This window comes from Phocoena sinus, chromosome 13, assembly GCF_008692025.1.
Source record: "Phocoena sinus isolate mPhoSin1 chromosome 13, mPhoSin1.pri, whole genome shotgun sequence".
Lineage (NCBI taxonomy): Eukaryota > Metazoa > Chordata > Mammalia > Artiodactyla > Phocoenidae > Phocoena > Phocoena sinus.
In genome coordinates this window covers 47,126,573-47,154,388 of record NC_045775.1, presented here as the reverse complement: position 1 = coordinate 47,154,388, position 27,816 = coordinate 47,126,573, and positions in this window count along the sequence as shown.

The following is a 27,816-nucleotide window of genomic DNA, read 5'->3' as shown; positions in this document are numbered from 1 at the left end:
TTACAACAAAGACACATATAGTAGATAATGTGTAAGATATTCCGAAAATACCAAGGCAACAGGAAAAAAATCTGTGTCATCAAGAGGTCCTCCCAGAACTCCTTGTTATCTGGAGTAAGCATTTTTATCAAGATCCTGTAACCTGATCATTACACACATGTGTATATCCGTATAACTAATAAGTCAACTTTCATTTTAGTAATGTATAGCTTACGATTTCTCACATCCAAAGCAATTAATATTTCAAAATTTATGATTGTTTCTCTACTTTAGATGTCAGAGCATGCACAAAGACTTGAAGAAAAAACAAAACAAGGAAAACAATCTTATCCTGATAAAATTAAAAATAAAATTAGAAATTATTTAAAATATATTCTTTCTTTTTGAATTGACCCTTCCAAAGCATGGTATGAAATGGAGCACAAATAAGGCAGTTACCAAAAAGATATAGGACCTATTAGGATTTCCTTTTAGGTTAAAAAAAAATGGCTCATGGAAGAACAGTTTTCAAAATGACCAAAGCATAGTCAGGCACCTCTTCCACTGGAAGCTTCACCAAAAGGCACACTCCCTTGACCTTGAAATTTTGATTCCAGACCCAGGTCTTGCCCAAGTTTTCTGGGAGTTTTGCTCAGCTTCAAGCCCATCCCACCTAGAAGATCTTTGGAGATATTCAAAGTTTAAGGTAAGTTCCCCTTGTTATTTTCAGAATCAGAATCAGAATAAGAACATAAAAGTAAACTATATAAAGCCACATAAAAATGAATGAATTTAATTTTTTCCAAATTATAAGCACCTTGAAGACAAGGATTCTCCTTCTCTCTATTAATATTGCATTACTTGCACCTGGAATAATGCACAGCACATAGCAGATAGTTAATAAATTCAGTACTTGTATGAATGGGACACTTCTATAAATATCGCTATCGCCCTGCAATTTCCAAAGGTTCCATCACACAATTCCCCTAATGGCTCTTTAGTTCACTAATCATAAAGCCACATAATCAGAAAGGAAATAAATCCCAGAGACCAAAGAGCAGTTTGCCTCTCCATCAGCTCACTTATTTATAGAGTTTTAGAGCTAAAAGGGATATTGTAAGTTGCCTTTGGACTCTCTGATTTTACATTGGAAGAAACTGAAGTTTAAGCTCTCAAGTTAAGTGGTTTAGCCTTGATCATCCAGCTGAGAGGTACCAAAGCGCTTCCTGTTATTTCCTGTATCAGCCTTTGCTGCTAATTCCCACCACTTCCCCCTCAAAAAAGTATTTGTAGACTTAAGGATATCATCTTTAAAATTCTCCCAGAAATCTCATGTGGCTTCCCTTGGGGTATGGTGGAAAGAGGACACAGTTTTAATATAATCTACCAATAGCCAGGGTTTTTGCTCAACTGAAAAGTATGTGTTGACTAACTTGACGGGTCTCGTTGTGGTTAGCGGGGAAGTGGGGAGGTCTTTTGAGCCCATCTGAAAACTTGAAATGTTTTATTACTCTTACATTATTTCATGTATAGCTAGGGGGGTGGGGGTAGCATGGGGTGCAATAACATTGTTTCCTGAAAGTATTGAGACAGAGGCAAAAACCTTCAATCTGACCACAAGAGGGCAGCTACAACATTTCCTCCTTGATCTTTGCGGTTCTAGACCGTGACAAACTGGGCATTTTAGTGCTCAGCCTGCCACAGAATCACTGATAGCACCTTTCAACTGAATTCTCAATATGTCACAATTCTCTCATTGTGTTTCTTGGGACTTTTTTGTTTTGTTTTTAAACAGATTATTTTCCAACTTCTTTCCAGATCTAGAGAGCCCTCTTTTAGAGCTCTGTGCCAAGATTACCATCTACAAAGATCTTTGGAGACCAGTAAATCATTAAGCTAATTTGGAAACCCACAGAAAATGTTTTATTTTAATTATGTTTGACCCCAGATAAAAATAAAACCAGTAATGATCATTTGATTCCACCACACTTAACAAAGCTTATTCTAAGTGCTTTAAAGGCTTTGCCAAATATTTGCTCATCTCATAGCCTTCATTCGTCATTCCCATTTCATGATATCCTGAAATTTTTCAAGTCAAAATTTATTGTGGAATTTTATCACTGAGCTAAAAACAGTGGGAGGTCTGCAAACAAAAAAAGCAGGGATTAGTGATAGCTAAATTCCATATTCTTACAGTTCTACAAAAACACAAAATCAAATTTATTTCATTTTCTCAGTGAATAGAGTTGAGAGTTAATTTGAAAAGTAAATGCTAGGTTTTGTGTGTGTATGTGTGTGTGTGTGTGCGCGTGTGTATGCGTGTGTGTATGTACTCATTAATACTTATTGATAGCTAGTTTGGATATTTACCAATTTTTTATTTTGTAGTTTTTGAAGTATATAGAGATGTATTTCCTTCAAGCTTTTCTTGGAGCCTACCTTAACCATCATATTTTAAATTGCAACCTCTCCCCACCCCCGGCATATCCCGTCCCCATTCCCTGCTGCATTTTTCTCTATAGCATTTATCAATATATGGCATACTTTCTATTTTATCTGGTTTCTGTGAGTCTCCTGCGCAAACACCCCCTCCCCAACTAGACCAAAAGCCCTATGACAAAGGGAATTTTGCCTGTTCTGTTTATCGCCATGTTTCCAAGGCTTAGAATGGTACTTAGCCCATTGTGGGAACTCAATTTGGCAACATGGTGAAATCACAAACATTGGTGCATTTTTACTAGAAACTGATACTTTTACATCTCTGGTATTGCTAATTTACTTTAGTAATTTAAGGAGATCTCCTTAAAATAGATAATAACCCTCTTAATTCAAAGTGAAGCATATTTCTTAAAGCAAGTATCTTAAACAATACTTGAGTTCATGATTATTGCTGAGAGTATCCTCCTGAATGCTCAGACCCAGCTAGGCCCTGTTTCCAAGAAGTCAATCAAAACTGGACTGAATTCTCAGTGAACATGGTCCTCCAAGAGTTTTGTCACAGCATCACATGAGCAAATCAGTGGCATAAGGGAAAGAGCAGTGACTTAGCGATAAGAAACAGTGACTTAGCTACTAGCTAACCAGGAGTGAGAAGATCCATTTAAAATGTTAGTGCCTTAATGTACTTATCCAAAATATGGGTATACCACCCTGGCCTATATCAGAGAATTTGGGGATCCCATGAAATAGTGAAATGTGAAAATATTTTGGTAAGCATGGAGTATTTTTCAAGTACAAGGTGTTATTAAAATCAGTGTTTCTTGTTCTCTGCTCTGCAGTGCCATTTGGTATAGCCAATCAACTATATTTAATGGTTTCATGGATAGTTGTAGGCTAGATACAGTTCTATCAGTTTAAGAGATGTTTGTCAGGCCCTACTTGGTACCATTCTGTCTCTAGGATAAATCCTGATTGGAAACAGAAGGCATTTAAAGGTACTCTAGCCCCATAACAAGGAATTCACATCACGTCCCAGTATTTAGTCCAGCCCTGTCATGTGCCCCAATGCTGGCAACTAGGTCCTTCCTTCTTTTCCTACATAATCTAACCAAGAATATTCACCTCCTCTTGGGAGAATTTTCACATAGGTATTTGCCTTAGTCCATTCAGGCTGCTGTAACAGAATACTTTAGGTGGCTCATAAACAACAAAAATTCATTTCTCACAGTTCTGGAGGCTGGGAAGCCCAAGATCGTAGTGTTAGAAGATTTAGTGTTTGGTGAGGACCCGCTTCCTGGCTCATAGATGGCTGTCTTTTCACTGTGTCCTCACATGGGATCTCTTTTATAAGGACACTAATCCCATTCATGAGGGCTCCACCCTCATGACCTAAGCCCCTCTCAAAGGCTCTACCTCCAAATACTGCCACATTGGGGATGAGGTTTCAACATAGAAATTTGGGGGTATACAAGTATTCAGTCTATAGCAATATTCAATAAATATTTGCAGAACAAATGAATGATAAATGGCCAGTGTCCCCCTAGTTTTGAAGCTTTGCTGGGCTCTTGCCTGTATTTCCTTCATATATATATATATATATATATATATATATATATATATATCTCTTACCTGCTAACAAATTCACTGATGCTGGCTGACCAGTCAGCAGTCTACACTGATGAGGATCACCTCTTCCTCAGTTCTTACCACTACAGTTGACCCTTGAACAATATGGGAATGTTAGGGGTGCTGACCCTCCACACAGTTCAAAATCCACATAAAATTTTATAGTCCCCCCTCCCCCACCCTCCACAGTGTCTCCAGTTCCAAATCCTCATATTCAACCAACCTCGGATCATGTAGTACTGCAGTACTATTTGGTATTGAAAAAAATCCGCAAATAAATGTACCTGTGCAGTTCAAACCCATGTTGTTCAAGGGTCAGCTCTGTATTCAGCCACTCTGGGGACTTTTCACTTATTCCATTAGACTCTGTAAAGCCAGCTGCTTGCCTGATCTGTTCTTGGTTGCCATACCCAGTGGATATCATGTCCTACTTGCCACTCTGTTTTCCTCAGGACATCTTCAGAGGGTGCCCCACTTTGTTCCTGTTCCAGCCCATGGCTTATCCGAACTGCACACCCCTTACTGTGGTTAACTGAAAGGACACTATTTAGCAAAGCCCTGAGAGCACACAAAACAGTGCAAGCAATCCCCAGCTTCAAAAAATGTTATGTTCCAAAGGTTTGTTTGTAAATAGGTTCTCTAGCACTTGGGAATGTATTTCCCAAGTCATCACAAACAACACATCTATATATTTTAAGAGTCATTCCTTCAAAAATATTCATTGAGTATCTCCCTGCTTTGCACTAGTCACTATTCTTGACACAGGGGAAACGATGAGAGATGAGACTCAGTCTCTTTCCTCCAGAAGTTCACAGAGTAACAAAGGAGACAGTGGCAGAAACAAATAATATATATACAAAGTAGCATGTGTAAAAATAGAGGACTGTCCACAGTCCTCTATAGCAAGAACAAGAAAGAAGAGGTGATCTCTCTGCCTGGGTGGATCAGGAAGGTTCCACAAAGAGACATTCCTGCTGAGGCCGGAAGAATGAGGAAGTGTGCACCAGGCAGATGAGTGGAGAAGGGTGTTCCTGGAATGTGATTGTCAGGCTACCAGACCAACACCCAGGCATTAATTTAACCCCTCATGTGGATCTGTCAATGCTGCAGCACTGTCAGAGACAGAAAAGGAATAGGTTTTTGCAGGCTAGTCTGGGAAAACTTGTTTCTGTTGGGAGATCAGTTCTAAAACCTTCAACAAGGCAGAATTGGCTCTGAGCTCATGCGCACGCACGCGCACGTGCACGCACACACACACACCACCACCACCACCACCTCCACCACTACTACCACTCATCATCTGGGGAAAAGAAGAAAAGCAATTCAGTGACAGGAGGAGCAATTCTTGCGCTTTCGCTTTCTTGTAAAACATTAGCTGATCCTGTGAATGCAAGGTCATCAGTAAGCTTGTAAGGTATTGCACATACTAGACAAGTCCACACCCTGAGGAGCTTAACAACTAGCTGTACATAGGCAAGACACGTGCATATAAAGTAAGTAAAAGCCCAAGGCAGTAGCTGCCAAAAGAATGACGTATGCTATAAGCACTATACTCCTAGTCATTGCTGCTTTCTTCAGAGAATAATTCAGTCTAGTTCAACAGGTGTTTTATATTAAATGCCCACTACAGGTCTGTTGATGATGTAAGGCTGCATTCTGAATTTCTCAGGGCAGCATCCACCAAGTTCTGTAAATGCAAATAAGTTTTCCTCCCAAAAGTATTAAGTCAACTCTGGAAAGACTCTGGGGGTGCCTAATTAATAGGAATTCTGTTTTACTCAATACGGGAAACACATCAACACTGAATAGGTATGAGAAAGAATTTCCCGCCAGTGGGAACCGTCCGAATTAGAATGAACTGCCTTGGGAGGTAATAAGTTTCCCGTCAGCCTAGATAATTACTTGGCAGTGATTTTGCAGGGGTGACTCAAGCATTCAATGACCAATAGGCTCCCTTCCAATCCTGTGATTGTGTGAACTTCTGCAGCTCCCACTTGATAGCACAATAGAGGAATCTGGGAACCCACACTGCAGAACTGTCACAGTACTACAGATTAGCCACGACTTAGGCTCATTCAGATACCAGAGCCCCTGTCAGAATGGGTGGTGAGGAAACAGAGAGAATGAGAACATACAACTTCCACCAAAAGCCTGACCAAACTCCTGGGGTCAGAGTGTCTGGGAGAGTCTCAGAATGCCAGAATCCATTAACTCTCAAAGGAGATCATGGCTATGAGACAAGGAGCACCCCAAGACAAAGACTACTAAAAAATTTAAAAAGTAGCCCCTTGAAGAAGACCTATGTAGGATTCTAGAGTATTTTGAAAAGTTCATCTGATGAGGGCTCTCCAGGTCCCCAAATCTGAGGGGCTCTCCTGCAACATTAAGATGTTAAAATTCCTTTGTCCAAGAAAAGAGCATCTCCAAAGTGAAATAAGCAGGGAGTAGACACAGCAGAGTTATACAGGCCTCCTGAGTAAATATGTAGTTGCAGGATGGTGATCGCAAAAGAGAAGCAGCAGCATGAGGGTCCTGGACAACCAAGGAACAAGCTGTTTAAAATCCTGGTGTCACATGGCACATCAGAACAAATTGCAAAGGATGTAATCCACTGAGTTCCAGGTTTCCTGTATCTAAAATAAGGCAACTGCTTCGATGCAGGCATGTTGGCTAACGTACTATCAAGTAAGAGAAAGAGCCATGTTTGGATCCTTATTTAACCAATTCCAGGCTCTGTCACTGAGACAGTATAACTCCTGTGAGCTTCAGAAAGAAGGGGACTAAATTAGAAATTTTTCACAAGGTCCCTTCCAACTCTAAGATCTAGAATCCCAATGCACAAAGGAGAACATATCATGACAGAAGAAAACACTTATCAAACAGTTCATCACAAAATGTTCTGGAAGAAACAGAATTAAAGCAAAAAACCTTTAATTCAGGAATTTGCATCTGTGACTTTTTTTTTTCCTTTTGGACTAAATTGTGGTTTAAATGGCTAAGCCAAATGAATGGAAGCGAAACCAAAACACCACACACCAGCAGCATTCTTATTTTTGTGGGGAAAGAAAGCAAATATGTGCTATTTGATCATGTAGGAAAGCTCAATCTACAAAGCGTCCACAGACAAAGTTCCATTAAATCAACAGGGGTTCTGCCCAGTGCCCAGGGAAACCCATCAAGAGGAGCCAAAACATTTCTTTTTTTCAAAAAGCTATCAACTTAACATTACAAATCATTTGCTGTTCTCAGGAGAATTGCCTAGTATTGCAAAACTTGATAATTACTGATTCATGACTGATTTAGGAAAAACATCGGCTTAAGTAATCAGGCCAGAGTACTGCTGCTGACCGCAATGCTGGCAGGAAACCTATCCTTTCTTTCATCATTCCTTTCATGAATGTTTAACATTCTACAAAATTTAGCTTTTAGCATATTAATAGTGGTTGGATTCTTCCAAAAGTTGGGAATACAGAACATAATAATTAGGTGCTATCAAGCACCTATATTTTCTCTGAATTTTATTCAAGTGTCACTAACCAGAAACCCAGGAAGTTATGAGAAAACGATTTCAGAAATCAGACTTGGTAAGATATGGATGGTTTTCTGTAACATATCAGATCTCAGACTCTTTGAAAGGACTCTACAAACACACAAACATCTCTTCTATAAACTTACAGTATGTTCTATATAAACTAGCAGGAAGAATTTAATTAATGTTTTGAGCCGACCCACACACCACAAACAACACATACCTACGTTAGGGTAACGCATGCTTCTCTCATATAAGCTTTGCTAAACAAGCACTTCATTTGGCAAGCAGATAAGAAACACATCAGAGTATATTCATCTGTACATGCCTCTGGGAAGATGTTTTCTATAAGGATAAGTGAATCTCATAACTGCAGAGAGAAAGTTATTCCCTCTCTGCTGGAATTGTTTTTCTGCTTAAAATTAAGAAATTAAGAATATTTTCTTTTCTGCAAAGGAATTACAGAGGAATTCAAGCCAAAATACTGTCCTACAGATTGAAAAAGACTGCTTCTAAAACCATATCAAATTTTCTTTTCAGATCTTTCCTTTTCTGAGATTCTTCTTTCCAAGTAAACATGCTTTTGTTAGTGAAAGGCAAACCCTTGTCATCAACTTAGTTTCTACTATCAGTCCCTAAATGCACATATCACTAAAATATCTGAATTATAAGTCTATTCACTAAGACACATCATTGGTGTTCTCGGAGGGAAAAAGTCAAGTATTTAAAAAGCAGAAAATTCAAGTAAACATTTTAGCAGAGCTGTGGTAAATTAGTACCCTTATAGATTGCTGGTGTACAAATTGGTAGAACTCTGTTACAAGCAACTTGACAATATATATTAAGGTTTTAAATGTTTATACCCTGGATCCAAAAAGTCCATTTTGGGAAATGTATCATTAAGAAAAAAAATCAAGACTGAAATAAAGCTTCATGCACAAAGATATTTACTATCATTTATAACAGAAAAGCATAGAAACAACTTATATGTCAAACATATAGGAAAATGGTTAAGGAAAAATTAATATAACCTCTCAACAGAACACTATGTAATCCATGATAAATATTTATGAGGATTGGTAATAACATGAAAATGCTTATATTAAATTTAAAAGTAGAAGACAAACATATTATATATTATAGATAGACAGATATTAAACATTTGCTTTTAGCTATGCTTATAAAAATAAACAATAAATCCCTACAGGTAAAAAAAGATGAAAGGAAATACTGGGTAAATTTTTTTTCACCCTTCTCCTTTTACATATTTTCCAAATTTTCTTCAATGAGCTCCTTAAGGAAACATTTTAAATAAAATAAGAGAAATTCTAAGCAGACACAGATTAGAATTGATGCTCAGTACTCCTGACCAACATTAGGTTAGGCCTGAGAGAGGTCAGAGGTAAAGAAGGGATTTTGATGGCATTAACGTTTTGAATTAATTCATTCAATGAATAGGTATATAAACTGACTGTGGGAGGAAGGAAGACAATCCTAGAAATCATAGTTAAACCAAAAGAATCATCTAGTCCACATTGTGCAGCAGCAGGAAGAATGAATCCTGGGGAGACTGAGATGTAATTTAAGAACTGGAATAATAGAACAGCAGAGAATTCATAGGAAGAGAAACTTTCAACAAGGCAGAGAAGATCAGAAATGTTGATGCTACAGAGATGCAGTGAGGTCAAGGAAAACAAGGAGAGGGGAAAAGACCCTGGATTTAACGAGTTAAAGGCTAACTGAGAAACTAAGGAGAGAAATCAAATTCCAGAGGATGAGTGGTGAGGAAAAGGAGGCAGTGGTGCAAAGGGAGGTGAGAAGGGGCAGCAGATTAGACCCAGGGCCATTTGTTTTGTCCTTTACATAATAGGGGAGACCAGTGTGAGTTTGGAGGCAAGGTGGGGAAAGGCTGACCATGAGAGACAGAAGATTCAAAGCACTGAAATAGCCCAGACCCATCCTGCCCCTTGTCTGTCCTCAGTGGTCAGAGGCTGCCTACAGACCTGCATATGGCACAAAAGTGTACCTCAAACTGGTTCTAAGTACCTCTGGGACCCTATCTCTAAACCATCCCTTGACATAAATCGTCTCTCCTAATCAAACCATGCTTGTGCTACTTCACGCCTGTGCTCACATGACTGCTCCCTCCCCTGGGACTATTCCTTCTCTGCCTCATTCAGGGGTCCTCCTCCTCTGCTACTCGTAAATGTCAGGTTCTAGGGTCCATGCGTGGTCCTTGTATTAGTCTCCAAGGACTGCCATAACCAAGTGCCACAAACTAGGTGGATTAAAACAATATAAGTATATTTCCTCACAATTCTGGAGATGAGAAGTCCAAAATCAAAATGTCATCAGGACCTTGCTACCTCTGAAGGCACTAGGGGAGGTCCTTCCTTACTTCCTCCTAGTTTCTGGTAGTTGGTGGCAATCCTTGGCATTCTTTGGTTTATATACGCATGACTCCAATCTCTGCCTTTGTCTTCACATGGACTTCTGCACTGTGTATCTGCGTTTCTGTTTTCTTAGAAGGATACCAGTCATTGGATTAGGGCCCATTCTAATCCAGTATGGCTTCATCTTAATTAATTATATCTGCAAAGACCCTATTGCCAAACAAGGTTACATTCTGAGATTCTGGGTTGACATGAATTTGCCAGGAGGGGGACACTATTCAATCCAGTACAATCCTCATCCATTCCTCAGAGAGTGGCCATTCCAGTGTGGTCTCATTTACCTCCAACCCATCTACTCATTGCTCAAGACTCTACAACCTGTATCCCCGACCTCAATCTCAGCCTCACTCTCCAGGCCCATATTTCCCATTGCTCACTGGATGTGGTTGAGCTTGAAATTCACAGACCCTTGAAACAAAACATGTAGACTTCCAAAAGCGAACGCATAGCGCCTCCAGTGGTTTCTCTTTTGGTTTTTTTTTTTTCGGTACGCGGGCCTCTCACTGCTGCGGCCTCTCCCGTTGCGGAGTACAGGCTCCCGACGCGCAGGCTCAGCGGCCATGGCTCATGGGCCCAGCCGCTCCGCGGCATGTGGGATCCTCCCGGACTGGGGCACGAACCTGTGTCCCCTGCATCGGCAGGCGGACTCTCAACCACTGTGCCACCAGGGAAGCCCGGTTTCTGTTTTAATTCATGATAAATCCATCTCATCTCCCAAGTGAAAAGCTTTGGCATTTTCTTCAACTTTCTCTTCTCCCTAATCACCTCCCACTACACCTGATCAGACAATAGACCCTATGTGTTCCATCTCACAACCCTCACTCAAATCTGGCTTCTCCTTTCCACCTTCACTGCTTAAGACCTTAACTTAGGCTCTCAACATTTCCTTAGACTATTCAGGTAACAAAAAGGTTCAACTCAGAAAAAGATTATAGAGCACCTACTATGTGATAGTGCTAAGCACATCAAGAGGGATTAAACACAACTTTGCCCTTGTGTAGCTTTCAGTCTCAGCTGGTCCCTCCACCACCAGGCTTAATGCATTTTCTTGTAAGAAACCAAAACTGATAATGTCAGGCTGTGGCTTACACCTCTCTTTTGACTCCCCTTTTCCTACAAGTTAAAAAGCAAGTCCTTCTCTAGTCTTAGAAGACGTTTCACAATCTGCTACCCCATGTGCCACACCCCTCACTCCCAGTCCTTTGTCACTGCCATGGTGGCTTCTTGCTCTTTCCAGATCTGTGTCTAGGAGGAGTGCTTTCTTTGATCTAGTATGCCTCGCTTCCTCTGTGCCCTGCAAGCCCCTACCTACTGTTAAAGTGCAGTCCAAATAACCCCTCCTTGCTTAGGTCAGAATCCAACAGTCCCTGTGCCCCCAGAGGACTTTGTTCCAATCCCTACATGAGTGCATTTACCACACTGTGTCGAAATTTATCTATTCACCTGTCTGTCTCATCACGAGACTGTGAGCACACAGAAGACCAGTGCCAGGTAGTACTTATTATCTCAATCTGAATTAATGTGATTATAAATGCACCCAGCCCTCTGCTTATCTGAATCCTACCCAAGGTTCTGGGCTTGACTCAATCCCAGCCCCTTCCCCAGAATTTTTGGGCCACTCATTCCAGGCTAGGATCGTCACCCTCCTCTGAATAGCCACACTGCTTACCTTCTGTATCACCAGCTTGGCATTTACAACATGGCGCTTTGAGCTATTAAATGTCCCTGTTTTCCTTTCTGATAGACTTCAAAGCTTCTTTTCCAAAGCTTAGCTCAATACCTTGCATTAGAGTAGGTGTTTCTTAATATTTTCTGATTGGTAAATCTTTTAGCAGATGGAATTTTAGAGGAAATGAGAAGGAATAAGATCCAGGACAGGTGGTGATTTTACCTTATAGAAAGATAGAGTATATTAACTCCCATGAAACTAGAAGGATTAAGAAAGAAAATATAGGAAAATAACAGAGAAGAATACAGAAGTGCTGAATAAGAGACACTCAATCTTATAAAAAATAATCACGAAAAAATAATATACTAAGCTAAGTATGCACACACATGTTAAATGCAGCCACATAAAAACAGTTCAGAATTTACCATCTATGGGTAAAGAGACAGCAAGTCTATGAATAACTTAGATACAGTGGAACGCATCATATACACACTTAACTTATGTAAAGTTGCCTCTACAGGCTTAATAGAAAAGAGAGGGTTAGATAAAAAGAATTTTAAAATGTGGACAATTCTGCCCACTATTCCATTACAGGAGCAAAAGATGCCGAGTCAGTCAGACCCACTTCTCGTGCACCCCTCATAGTATAAGCAGCTCACAACGCTGAGATTAATTGTTGGGTCTGAAGATAAACTCGAGCCAGTTTCTTCAGTGATCTGTTTGTATAATAAAGGAAATACTAACTGTACAGAACTTGTTAAGAAAGAGAGTGTGTGTCAGTATCCAGTGTAGCAGGTATTTGTGACTATATGTACTGAAATCTATAGGTGATTTAAGAGAGTGTCAAGGATATTGACTTCACATACTTTTTACATCGTGTATTAACTTTGGCACCTAATGCCCAAGTATGATGTGACTCCTCTGCTTAAGTCAAATATTCTCTACTGATTCTTGACCCCCATTAGGAGCTCTTGTAGTACTTGCTATTTACACCACTTATTTTGATATTTAGTCATATGCTATCTTATGCCACCATTTAACTGTCGAACATTCAGATGTAAATATGATCACCTCACGAAGACTGCGAGTAAGCTGGTGAAAGTAATCACATCTTAAAGCTTTTACACCCCACAATGCATGTGGCACAGTATTAAGGACGATACAAAAGTGCTTAATTATTATTATTATTATTTTTTTTTTTGCAGTATGTGGGCCTCTCACTGTTGTGGCCTCTCCTGTTGCGGAGCACAGGCTCCGGACACGCAGGCTCAACGGCCATGGCTCACGGGCCCAGCCGCTCCGCAGCATGTGGGGTCTTCCTGGACCGGGGCACGAACCCGTGTCCCCTGCATCGGCAGGCGGACTCTCAACCACTGTGCCACCAGGGAAGCCCAATTATTGAAGAGCCATTTAATCAATGTTACTTTCTCTATAATCAAACTCAGAGTCTAAAAGGAATAACTCAACTAAATGTATGAGTTTCATATTCTCTATTGTGCTTTCTAGGGTACACTTATAGCTGTAAAATGACTGTCATGAGGAGAAAGGCCCTTGCTTGCCCCCAAATTATTCATTAAATTATTTGACTGTTATATATTCAATTGAGAAGGCTTGGAGAGACCAGTATAAAGGGTAATAAAGAAAACTATTATCATCAGCATTTTTTCTAGAAAGATAATAAAAAGTCATTTTGGGAAAGAGGGCTGCCTTTATTAGTGGCCTGGGAGAGAACATCAAATCAAGCTAAGACTGACCCACTCCTTTAGAGAAAAGAGAAAACAGAGCAAAATCTCCCAGGATTAATCAACAAAATATAGATATATAAAGAGATTATCAACATTTCTTCATGTTTAACTAAACTATCATGTATCACCTCTAGTTTAAAAATAACATTTTAAAAGCAAAATGAGCCTTTTGCTACTGATTTCTAACATACTATTTCCTTAAATCCTTTCATTGTATTAATATAGCTCTGTCCACAGGCAGCAAGGACTCGAAGATTGAACAATTATTGAGTGTCATGGGATTATAAAGATAAGCTATTTGGATAATTTAAACTAAAAAAATAACTCGCCTTTATCTCCAGGGTGGGTTTTGGGGCCTGGGTTATTCAGATAATTTGGTCAACTTACACTTCATATCACCAGAGTCGACATTCTAAATGTGCTTCCTAACACTAGAAAAGTATTTCAAACTGTTTTCAACTTGTCCTGTGATGAGATACAAGGTTAAATATCATCCAAGTTAAAAAGTAAGTTTGCTGCTATTTTTTTTTTCTTTTTCGGGGGGCTATTTTTACCGGATTGGTCAGCTAGCTCCTTTTAACTCTTCTCAAAGTTTTTTGACATTAAAACAAATAAATTCATTCTGTTTTTTCAAGCATAAATGATATGCAATAAGCCTCAGGGAACAGAGGTTACTCATTCTGGTTATGTTTTACTTTCTTACAAACACATACTCCTGCTCAATTGAACTGCCTCCAAGTGATTTTTAAGTATTAAAGGTGAACACAGCCCTCCTTTTTCAAAGGTATTTTGGGCAACTGTTGTGAAACAAAATGCAAATCATTTAAAAAAAACACAACTGATGTTAAATAAAAAAGTGTTAGTCAAGAAATCACCTAAAGTTTAAGTTCACATAAAAACAAACTAAAATTAATGATGGGTAAGCACCTCATAACCTTGAACAGGAAAAACATTCAGAACTCTTGACAACAGGTTCAAGTTTCCTGACCTGCTGGACAACCTTCCCTTTCCACATCTTTCCGAGATTCCATCAGGTCCTGTTTTTCTCTCTACAATAAATTGTCATTTATCTAGAATGCAATGAACCAGAAAGTTAAAATAAACAGAGTGATGTTTTCCTATGCTCCGTTTTCAGTTAACCTGCAGGTGTTTGTTGCATGCCTACTATGTTCCTAACACTGTTTCGTTTGCTGCGGGCATATGAAATATGTCACAAATGTTGCTTAGAATTGTGTAACTTCTCTTTTATGAGGAAAAACTAACAAGTAAACAAGCTTTCAGAAAGGTAGTCCATAAAGCAACTTGCAACATATCGAAAAGGTAATTCTGATTCCATCTCTAACTGCCTTATTCATCTATAACCACGAGGAAATAACAGTACGTGCTCTGACAGCAAGAGGAAAACACTCTAAAATCAGAAATCTCTAAAGAGAGTCAAGTCTTTTCCATATACTTTTAGTTGCAAATGTATTTCTATTATTTGATTTAAAAATGTGACTAGTGGGCTTCCCTGGTGGCGCAGTGGTTGAGAGTCCGCCTGCCGATGCAGGGCACACGGGTTCGTGCCCCAGTCCGGGAAGATCCCACATGCCGTGGAGCAGCTGGGTCCGTGAGCCATGGCCGTTGAGCCTGCGCGTCTGGAGCCTGTGCTCTGCAACGGGAGAGGCCACAACAGCGAGAGGCATGCGTACCGCAAAAAAAAAAAAAATGTGACTAGTAATTCATATGTTCTATTAATAAAAATAACCTATTCTCTTACATTATAAATAAATGGGGATTGAAGTCTCTTCTTATCCTAAGCAAGACCCAGCATGAGATTTCGAAAGGTCAACCAATCATTGCCAAATGATTGAGATTGTGTCCATAATGCAAATCTGTGTAATTCCTACACAGATCTGTAGCCATGTGAGCTATAAGTTGCAATTAGAAGTTTAATTTTACTTCTCTAGTTTGCATGGAAATGATTCTACGGATACAGGGAGTTTAATTAGAAATCATGATCTAATTTATGAAGAAGATCCTAGTACTCTTCCACAGAGGCTATGTGTACCCTCATAGTACACATCCCTGGAGAAATAAGAGAGTTCCATTTTTCCCTTCCAAATTAATGTGTGTCTGTTTCTAATTTTCCACCAGACCACCAATAATTGTGTCACAATTGGGAATTCAATATATGCAAAATTCTAACTTTAGAAAAGCAGAAAGAATACATACATGAGGACAGCAAAAATGTTAATTCCCCAGGATTTCCTGTTTTAATGCCTTATTTTAGAGTATCCTGGGAATTTCTGAGGAAAAAAGAAATCTTCCACAGTAAGCACTGGCAAATAAAACCAAAGAATTAAAGGTCTTCCTTTTTCCAAGAATACAAAGGAAATTAAGATACTTTTAAAAACACAAAGCCATTCATTTTCATAATTGGTTTTCTATATTAGACAGCTAATAAGTATGATTATAACTTCTATTCAAATACAACTTCTATTCATTGGTGATAATAACTTTGGCCTTTATTATTTCATATTTTTTGAAAAATTACCTAGATGTTGGGATAAGTTAACTATCTGAGAGAAAAATAGAATTAATTTCTAGTTTTCATGTTTCAAGATAAATTCTACATGAATTATATATTTAAATACTTAAAACACAGTATTACAAAATAAATGTGAATATTTGAGTATTCTTGAATTGGAGCAGGACTTCCTACATTTAACGCAAAAACCGAAACCCATACAAGGAAATGTTGATAGATTTGATGACATCAAAACTTAAAATTTTTGGATTTATAATTCCAGAAATATGGTGTACAAGTAATGTTTCTGTACAAAATACCTATAAATTCTGAATAAAACATTTAAAAAATCTTCTAGAAGCATAGCTTAGATGGCAAGAAAATAAGGGAATTCTTCAGAGGCAAAAATGACTTAAAAGATAGAATCCAAAAAGGTAATCAAGCACTGAAGTGCACAGTTGCTTGGTGGCATTTGCTGATAGTTGCTGATTTCTGGTAGTTTGGAGATTTTGATTTTGACAAGGAACAGGAGACAAGGTCAATTTAGACAGAAATTAAGATTAAGACACTTCCACAAAACTGAAATCATGAAAGGAGACATTCTCAGGGAAAAGGGTAAACTGAAAAAACAAACATCAAAACAAAAACTTTTCTCCCTACCCCACAGAAGGAGGGATCTGGATTCCAGACTCTGGATTCTGGATAAAGGTAAAAAAGAAGAGAATGCATGAAAATTCATAACCTCAAGTCAACTTTCATTTGCTTTGGTAGCAGAATTCACATTATCTATGCAGCCTGAAAAAAAATATATTAAAGATTAAGGTAGACTAAAGTAGCTCTTGATTTTATAGTATCCCTTTGGCTTGCAGAAGCAGATGAAAATTCTATCTATAGAAGTTTCCTTTGGGACTTCCCTGGTGGTCCAGTGGTTAAGACTCCATGCTTCCACTGCAGGGGGCATGGGTTCCATGGTTGGGGCACTAAGATCCTGCATGCCATGAAGCCAAAAAAAAAAAGTTATCTTTAATCCAGGCCTCATAGTCTTTCCACAGAGAGAGTTCCAATAGTTGTGAGCTCACAAATAAAAATCACAAAACACATAAGGAACCAACCCACCATGAACAAGAGTCAGCAGAATAACCAGGCAATTCAAACTTCAAAAATTGCTGGTATTGGAATTGTCAGATTTTTTTTTTTTTTTTTTTTTTTGCAGTACACAGGCTTCTCACTGTTGTGGCCTCTCCCGTTGTGGAGCACAGGCTCTGGACGCGCAGGCTCAGCGGCCATGGCTCACGGGCCCAGCCGCTCCGCGGCATGTGGGATCCTCCCAGACCGGGGCACAAACCCATGTCCCCTGCATCGGCAGGTGGACTCCCAACCACTGTGCCACCAGGGGAGCCCTGGAACTGTCAGATATTGAATATTTTTAATATGAGCTTAATGTGTTTAAAGAAAGAAACATATTGAAAATTATAAGTAAGAGATTATTAAAAAATGGATAGGGTTTTTAAAAGATAAAATGTTACTTCTAGGAATGAAAACTATAATAATTAAGATTAGAAACTCAATTGTCAGGTTAATCGTCAAATTAGAGCTGAAGAGAGAAGCCATGAACCAGAAGATAAAGCTGAGTACCCATATGCAGCAAAGGGAATCAAAGGTTGACATAAGGGCTTCCCTGGTGGCACAGTGGTTGAGAGTCCGCCTGCCGATGCAGGGGACACGGGTTCGTGCCCCAGTCCAGGAAGATCCCACATGCTGCGGAGGGGCTGGGCCCGTGAGCCATGGCTGCTGAGCCTGTGCGTCTGGAGGCTGTGGTCTGCAACGGGAGAGGCCACAATAGCTAGAGGCCCGTGTACCGCAAAAAAAAAAAAAAAAAGGTTGACATAAAAAAAGAGGTCAAAGGACCTGGAAGGGAGAGAGAGCTATTTAATAGGACAGGCAAAAGAGATAATCAAGAGTATGAGGAGATGAAAGAGAATTGCTAGAATTGTGGAAAGGCATAAATCCTCAGATTCATGAGTCACAATAATGCCAAGGACAAATGAAAATAAATCCCTACCTACACACAACATGAAAAACTGTAGCATAACTGAATTAAAGAGGTCTTAAAAGAAGCCAGAGAGAAAAGAGAGATTATCTACAAATGAGCAATTTAAATGACTGCCGACATCTTGAGAGTAACCATGGAAGGCAGAAGGTTATAGAATAATACCTTCATTATGTCACAGGATAATAACCCTCAGCCTGCCTGGAATTGTATACCCAGCAAAGGTATCTTTCAAGATAAGCATGATGAAGATATTTCAGAAAAACAAAAAAGGAGAGAGTTTACCACCAACAGATGCTTACTAAAGGAGCTTCTAAAGGAAGCACTCTAGGACAAAGCTCCAAAGAAAAATAGGAAATGCAAGATGAAATACTGAGAGAAAATATAGTAAACATATTGGCAAATTCCATAAACACTGACTGCAATGATAACAATGTGCAATTTGTAGCATTTTAAAAAGACAGAATAGACAAAAATAATAGTACAGAATATGGTTATCAAAGTTAAAGTGTTCTAAGGTCCTTGTATTGTTCAAGAGAGTGAAGAGGTAATTACCTTTAAACATTGTTAAGTTAAACATGCATGCTAAAAATTTTAAGGTAACAACAAAATTAATAGAAATAATAAGCACAATTAAAAACTAGAAGAAAAAGTAGAATGGGAAAAAAAATCAGTCTAATACAAACCAATCCAAAAGAAAGCAAAAAGGAACATAGAAAAAATTAGACAGAGAAAATGAAAGTTAAGATGGTAGAGATAAATTCAAAAGTAATAATAATCACTATAAATGAAAAATTGCTAACACAAAGAAAACCAAAAGACTGGAGGCATTACTATATAATGATAAGAGAGATGATTAGTTTTCATACAGAAAAAAAATGAAATTGAGTCAGCACCTGTATCAGTTAACTATTATCACAGAACAAACCACCTCAAACTTAGTGGCTTAAAGCAGCAATGGTTTATCACTGATATGTCTATGAGTCATCTGGGATTCAGTTGAAATCAACTGGGCTCAGCTTATGCTGCTTGACTGAGGTAGCTCTCCTTCTCTTGGGACTAGTGGACTAGCACAGACATGTTCTTCAAATAGCATTGGAAGAAGGAGAAATACACAAAGCCTCTTAAGGCCTAGGCTTGGAACTGATGTCTCTTCTGCACATTCTGGTGGCCAAAACAAGCTGCATGACTGATCCCAAATCAAGAGCTGGGGAAATACCATCTGACTTTGTCCAAGGAATTTGAAGCCACATAACAAAGGGGATATAGGGAGGTGTAAAGAAATGGGACCAATAATGCAACCTGGTTGAGAGTCCACCTGCCGATGCAGGGGACACGGGTCCCGGGAAGATCCCACATGCCGGTCCGGGAAGATCCCACATGCTGCGGAGTGGCTGGGCCCGTGAGCCATGGCTGCTGAGCCTGTGCGTCTGGAGCCCGTGCTCCACAATGGGAGAGGCCACAGCAGTGAGAGGGCCACGTACCACAAAAAATAATAATAATAAATAAATAATGCAACCTAACACGGCATGTGAAAGCATTCACAAAAATCAATTTCAGATGTTACCATTAAAGGGAAGCAGTGGGTAGAAGTCACAGATGGAGGGGAAGGCATTTTCACACATAAAACCAACTTAACATCAGTATCCAGAATATATAAAGAACCCCCCTTGGAATGAAAAAAGAAAGGAGGAAAGAGGGAAAGCAGAAGGGAAGGAGGAAGGGAGGGAGAAAAGGAAAGAAGAAAGAAAAAGAATAATGAAAGGATAGACAACCCAATAGAAAAAAATGTTCAGACGATATGAAAAGGCATTCTGCCAGTAATCTTATGAAAAAGATCTCACCTCATAAGTAATCAGAGAAATGCAAAATAAAACCTCAATGAGGTAACATTTTACAGCCACTAGTAGTTTTAAAGTCTGATAATACCAAATGTTAACAATAATCTGGAGCAACGGAAACTCTTAAACACTGCTGGTGGGAGTATAAAGTAGTACAAACCCTTCGGAAAACAATTTGGCTTTTTTTAAAGCAGAAAATATGTCTACCCTACAACCCAGCAATTCTAATATTAAGAATACATTTTTTGCACCTAAGCACCAGGAGATATGTACAAGGTTTATGGTGGCATTTTTTTTTGTAATATCAAAAACTGGAAACAACAGAGGAATGAATAAATAAATTGTGATATGGCCATAGAGAAGAATACCATATATGCATTAAAAAGGAAACATCAACATTGATGCTTCTCAATGAATAACGTTTAGGGTTTTTTTTAAAAATGAAGCTACAAAAGAATTCATGCAGTATGATTTTAGTTCTAAATCATGCCAAAAATATGCAAAATTAAATAATATTTTATTTAGGAATTGTCCGTATGTGATAAAAATATAAAGAAAATAACAAAATTAAGGAAATTTTTTACCTCCAGAGAGAAGGAGAAATATGATATTATAGGAGCTCATACAAGCTTTAAAAGTTTTGGAAATGTACTATTCTTAAACTGGGATGTGAGTACAGGATTACTTGTTTTATTTTTATTCTTCTTCAAACAGTATATGTATGGTATTTACATGTTCATTTGTACAAATGATATATTTAATTTTAAAAATAAAATTTAAAGGTTTAAACTGTATGTCAAAAATATCACAAACATTAAAAGGAAAATGACAAAGTAAAAAAATCTTGTATTTATTATAATAGACAAAAGTTATAACATTTTAAAAATCCTACAAAGATTTAATACAAAAATAGGCTAAACACTGAAACAGACATTCCATTAAAAAATGATAGATGTACACGTAAATACATTAAAAATGCATTTCAACCTCACTAGTAATTAATGAAATAGAAATCAGAGCAACCGTTTGATGCCATTTTCAACTGTGAAAACATCAAAAATTAAAAAGAAAAGGATAGGGCTTCCCTGGTGGCACACTGGTTGGGAATCCGCCTGCCAATGCAGGGGACACGGGTTCGAGCCCTGGTCCGGGAGGATCCCACATGCTGCAGAGCAACTAAGCCTGTGCACCACAACTACCGAAGCCCACATGCCTAGAGCTCGTGCTCTGCAACAGGAGAGGCCACTGCAATGAGAAGCCCGCACACCACAACGAAGAGTGGCCCCTGCTCGCTGCAACTAGAGAAAGCCCACAAGCAGAAACAAAGACACAACACAGCTAAAAATAAATAAATAAATTTATAAAAAAAAAAAAAGAAAAGGACAGTAATGAATAAAAGATCATTCAGGGCTTCCTTGGTGGCGCAGTGGTTGAGGGTCCGCCTGCCGACGCAGGGGACACGGGTTCGTGCCCCAGTCTGGGAAGATCCCACGTGCCGTGTATTGGCTAGGCCCGTGAGCCATGGCCACTGAGCCTGCGCGTCCGGAGCCTGTGCTCCGCAACGGGAGAGGCCACAGCAGTGAGAGGCCCACGTACCACAAAAAAAAAAAAAAAAGATCATTCATATTCAACAGGAGAGACTATATATTGATGTACTATTTTGGGGGAACAATTTGGCAACAGATATCAAAAGCCTTATTGTGTGCTTATCCTTTAACCTAGGAATCATGCCTCTAGAAATTCATCCTAAGAAAATAAAATAAACAACCAAATGCATAAGATTTATGTATAAGAATTTATGATTAGTAAACTCTTTATAATAATAATATAAACTTGGAAACAATTTAAATGTCCAATAATTAGGGACTGGCTAAATAAATTATAGCAATCTACACAGCATCACCTTAAGCAACCATTAGATGATAGCACAGATACCTAATTGTGAATAGGAAAATGTGTTGATAATAATATTAAATCGGGGAAAGAACAATTGCAATATAAGTAGGCATAGTATGACCCCATTTTATACACATATTATATATATTAATATATATGTGTATGTATATGTATAGATAGAGAGATATTAAAAGATATCCATCAGAATGAAAATGTTAACACTTGTTACCACTGGGTGTAGGATCTGAGGTAATTTTATATCTTTTTGCTTGTCATTATTTTCTGTAATAATCATGTTAATGAATACGTTTTTTAAAAATTTAAATGTATTACTTAGAAAAATTATATTGTGTGTAAACAATACTAGAGGTAATAAAATTACAACTTCTTTAAACTTCACATTTTTCTTTATGGTGAATCTGGCAGTTTTCAAAGGGAAGATGCTGAGGCTCAGGAAGAAGTACTGTGGAATCCAACCAAGACTATTCAACTACAGACAATAGAAGTCTCTAGTGAAATGATTTTTATATGCCCTATTGTAATGTGGCCACAATCTAATACAACAAAGTAAGGAAGTCATAATAATTAAAATCAAATATCAGGGGAAAAATTAGAAAATCTGCAGAATTTTAAGTTTTTGAAAAAGTTATCTAGAGTTTGGCAATGTTATACATTACATATGAGAACCCTACATATAGGATGAGAAATTTTTTAGGTTATAAATTGTTTATACATTGTGCTTCCATTATGGGAGTTTGATGTATCCCTTGACATTATACAGTTAATAATGTAATGAGAAGAAAAACAAAAGGAACCTTAGAGACCATGGGGATTAGTAATAGGACTTAGGGACTTTCACCTCTAGTTCATTGTTTGGACTTTAGCCTACATCAACAAATGACTAAGAATTATAACCTACACTTCATTTCCAGTGGTTACATGGTCCCCCTTGCCTGGAGAAAAAGTATTCAATCAGAAGAGCAACCTACTGAGGTGGCACTGTTACTAGGACTCTGCAAACACTGTAGAAATTAAAGCTTAATCCTGATTTTTACTTATTCTCTAAGTAATTACACATGTATTAAAAAAGGGCATGAGAGGGTTTCCCTGGTGGCGCAGTGGTTGAGAGTCCGCCTGCCGATGCAGGGGACACGGGTTCGTGCCCCAGTCCGGGAAGATCCCACATGCCACGGAGCGGCTGGGAACGTGAGCCAGGGCCGCTGAGCCTGCGCGTCCGGAGCCTGTGCTCCGCAATGGGAGAGGCCACGACAGTGAGAGGCCCGCGTACCGCAAAAAAAAAAAAAGGACATGAGAAAGTAAAGAATTCAGGATACAAGTAGCTTAAATTTCAAGTAAAATTATCCAGTCTAACTTTCACAAAAGTGCTGATAAGTTTTCATTAACACTAAACCATGCTGTAATTAGAAGACAAACTTGATGAATCCAAAAATATTTTAAATTTCACTTCAAATTTGATGCCCTAGCATCAAAAGTCCAAGATTTCCATTACAGTTAAAGCATGGTTTAAACCTCCCAATGAGTGCCTCCCAGTAAGTACCCCCAACTCATATATTTTACATTTTCATGGCAAAATATTTTCCCAATAAAGAGTTTTCTATCAGATAATGAACAACTATGCCGCAACTTGCTAACAAATGTTCTTTATGGTGAAGACCCAGTTAGTTGTGTCTGTTTGACTCATGCTGGCTTTCATTCAGAAACTGAATTTATGTGGCAAGACCTGTTCTTTTCTAGAGATATGACTGGTGATTGAATAATGCTGAGTATACGTGGCTAAGATCCCAAAATCTGACAAATTGGATTACTGGTTGTAGATTTAAATTCCAGCTGAGAGCATCTCACAGTTCCCAAGGGCCATAACAACTGTAATCATAAATGTAATTTATTCATGACTAAATAAGACAAAATTAGGTAGGGGGTTAGAGGGGCAGAGGTGGAAGGTTATTGGAAGGATAAATCTGTCAGCTATTTAAGTTAAATATAACATTCAGAAGCAGCTCTTTCAGCTATAAAATGATTTGGCAAATTTCTAACAGGAGATTTTATTTTTCGGTAATTCTTACCAAACACAGAGGCCCTAAAAATCTTTTTACAGTAACATTATAGAGTGAGAGCCCTCAAAAATTCACTTGTTTCAACCCCCTTTCCAATCCCAACTTCTGAAGAAAGTTTTACAATCAGAAAAGAATAGGAAAAAAGACAAAACCAACTAAAGCTACTTAAAAGAAATATAGGGGCTTCCCTGGTGGCGCAGTGGTTGAGAGTCCGCCTGCCGATGCAGGGGACATGGGTTCGTGCCCCAGTCCGGGAAGATCCCACATGCCGCGGAGCGGCTGGGCCTGCGCGTCCGGAGCCTGTGCGTCCGGAGCCTGTGCTCCGCAACGGGAGAGGCCACAACAGTGAGAGGCCGGCGTACCGCAAAACAAAGAACAAAAAAACAAAAAAAAAGAAATATGTTACTGAAACTAAGTAGATGCTGCCTGATCCCAGCTGTTGGCTTTTTATTTTTTCTCAAAATCACATTTCAGATTTGAAACGTGAAAATAAACTATGCTCAGAGTACCAGGTGCTCTTTAAAAATAAAATATTGCTGGAGTGGGGGGGAAGTAAGGGAGGACTTAATAGTCTGGGAAAAGCCTGTAATAAATAACTAAACCCTTTCCAGGCTTCTAGAAATTCTGAAGACCAGGGACCAGCCTGAAAACACAATTACCACAGGAGGATTCAATTAAACATACTCTAGGTTCTATGGGATAACATGACTCCATTTGGGTAATATAAATGCTTTGACAGCTGGGTTAAAAAAAAAAATGGGATGATCTGTTCTTTAGCTACTCATGGATGGCTTTAGAATAGATGAGATTCCTGACTTTGGTTATGTCTACCACAAGCCCCATGCATGCTGAGTATTTTAATGACAAATAAATCTTAAGCTGTTCGTATGACAACAGGTACTTGGATCATATAAGAAACTACACAAGGGGATTTTTATTGAATATTTTTACTTAACATTTCTTTTTCCCGATGGCCATAGTTAATTTAGACCCAACTCTTTCTTTTTTTGTGGGAAGACTGTAGATTGACCCTTCCTTTCTTAAACAGTCAGTTTTCTGACAGTCATTCAAATGTTCTAACAAGATTCTGATTATGGACAACCAGTGGATTTTTGAGTGGTTTAATGCTCTCCTGAGATGGAAAAGCAATAAAATACTCTAGGTAGAACAGCTATCTAAAATACACCAAAGCAATAATCCATTTTTTCTATATGTTAATAATAGCACAGATAGACTCACTCTTGAAGAGATATGTGCTTGGTGTCCCTTTTCCTGGATGTGTCCTGGGCCAGCCATGGCCCCTGATAGTTCCCTTATGACCAAGGGCATTTGCCTTTAGACATATTTTCCTGTGAAGAGTTAAGTTTGTTCAGGTACCAAACAGATAAACAGTGAACAGTGTGTGTTGATTAGTTGAACAATGGACAGAAAGCTAAATACTTCCTTAACAAGCAGGCCCAGATCAGTTGCAGGACTCCAGGCCTCAGCTTCCTCATCTGTACACTGCAGACAATAATAGGTCCTACCTCATAGCATTGCTGGGAAGATTAATTCACACCTCACAAACAGCAAGACTCAAAAATCGTGTCCTATTGCTAGATCACAAAGGCACACAAAGAGAAAATAAAATTACTTAGTTGTAGGAACTTTTTGCTTTGTTGGTTTTCAAGAATATTCTTGACTCATTAACATTTGTTTAAAATTTAAGTGTGTGTTTCTCCCTTCAATAGTCTACTTCTTCAGTTTTCTTGATACATTTCAAAGTAGAAGCTTTAAATACTTACATTGAGATTCTTTATCTAGGTATTATCTATTATGGAGAAATCAGGGCAGACCCAGATTTTTGTTGGTTTGAAATGTATACAATTTGGGGACCCTCTTTCTGAAAAACATTATGAAATTATGAATGCAAAATTAGGTACAAGGTCTTAGAAATTTGAGATACAAAATTGGATATGGGGCTGTACAAGTGAGGGGCTCTGAAGTTTCATTAACTTCAAGGTAAACCCACCTCTGATAGCAGTTTTAACATCAGAAGCACCATCTACTAATTTCATTTTTAATGCTTACAGCCTGAAAAAAAAAAATTTGTGCTGAAAGAAAGGCAACATGGAACTTAGACTACAGATGGGTTGCTTTGCATAATATTATGAAAGCAGAATTCTTGTTACTCAAATAATTTTACATGTATAAAAGAGCCAAAGAAATCCTAGAGCCAGTGTCTTTTATAATGTCAAGAATTCTTGTGTGAAATGAATAAGCTACTTTCAAAAATTAGATTCTTGTGACTTGCTTTGTTTATAGCAGTAACTATAGCTACTTTTAAGTTCTCTCAATTAGTCACTATGAGACAGAACTTTGTAGGAACTTATCAGATCTCAGATACACCATAATTCTTAAGTAGACGATATTAGCCTTGATCATAAAAAAAAAAACTCTTCTTTTTAGAGGAAACAGTTTTATCACCTAACATTATTTTCTTCACAATACTCTTGGAAAATAAAATTAGCAACATCAAGAGAGGTATATGATAGTAAACCTAGCATCTGTTACTGTAGCCAACCTGTAATTCCAGACTAATCCTATACATTTAATGACAGACAAACTTTAAATGTTCCATAAATCGAAATAACTTCTTGACTTGAAAGCAGCCACTGTCGCTACTTCATTATATTTTATTCACTCTTCAACCTGCTGCAGTCTGGTTTCTACTCCCACACCTCCCACTAAACTGCTCTCTTCAAGGTCAAATATGACCTCTGTTTCTAAATCCAGCTGACATTTTTCAGTTAGAGACAAATATACTTGAAACCCACTTATAGAGCACCATGTAGCCCAGGTTGCTTAGTGTGGCAGACAAGGGCCTCCAGACCCAACCCCGGGTTATCCCTCCAGCTTCAACTCCCTTTCTCACCCCTAACTGATCTCTTGACTCCATTTATACTGCAGTGCTTCCAGCTCCCTTGGAGGCTCTCTAAGCCTTAGTGAAGGGCCATTTCCTCCCTGGTCAGTGACTAACCTGATTTATCCACCAGGACTGCCTTAGATGTCCCTCCTTTGGGGAAACAAATCTTCCTTGGCCTCCCAAGTTGGGGTTAATTGCCTCCTCCTTGTACTCTCTGTGCTGCCCCATCACATTGCATTATAAATGCCTGCTTAGATGTTTGACACCCCTGCAGACTATAATATCCTTAGGGGCATGGTGGTAAGCCAATGCTTAGCACATAGTATGTGTTCTACAAATATCTGTAGAAAAACTGAGGGACCAATAAAATTTTTAAAAACAAACAATTCGTAAAATAAATAATACACATCCACACACACAAACCATTCAGATGATTTTACATGGATATTTGTCTAAGTTTTACTTTCTAGTCATAGGATTCAATTATAACAACCAAATGTATTTAATAGTTTCAAATAAAGTGCAATACCAGTTAATCAGCACATAATCACCTAATTAAACCTAGTCACCAAATTAAACACTGGTATCTCTGTATGGCAATAAAACCAATAATTTAGTCTACATTACTGCCCATAAATGGTTTGGCTATTAGGTTTATATTTCACAGAATTTACTGATTTAACAGACTACTTGAAGAGCATATAGTCACTGGCTTTACAGCGATTTTATGATTTAGGAACAGTCTATTAATAGGTTTCAAATATACAACTAAGAGTTTTCACATGTTAATATCATTTCCACAAATTGGAAGTTAGTCAGACTTAATGCATTACCACTTACAAATAATGGAAATACATGTTCACTTCCATTTGCAAAGAACTTTTGAGTTTGCATGTATCTTAAACTTTCTATGAGTTTTAAAATCTCACTGTTGTCCAAATAAAATAGTGAACCAAAAGAATAAGACATAAGTCCTTGGAGGAGACCTTCAAGGTGGCGAAAGACTAAGATGTGGAGATCACCTTCCTCCCCACAAATACATCGGAAATACATCTACATGTAGAACAACTCCTACAGAACACCTACTGAACACTGGCAGA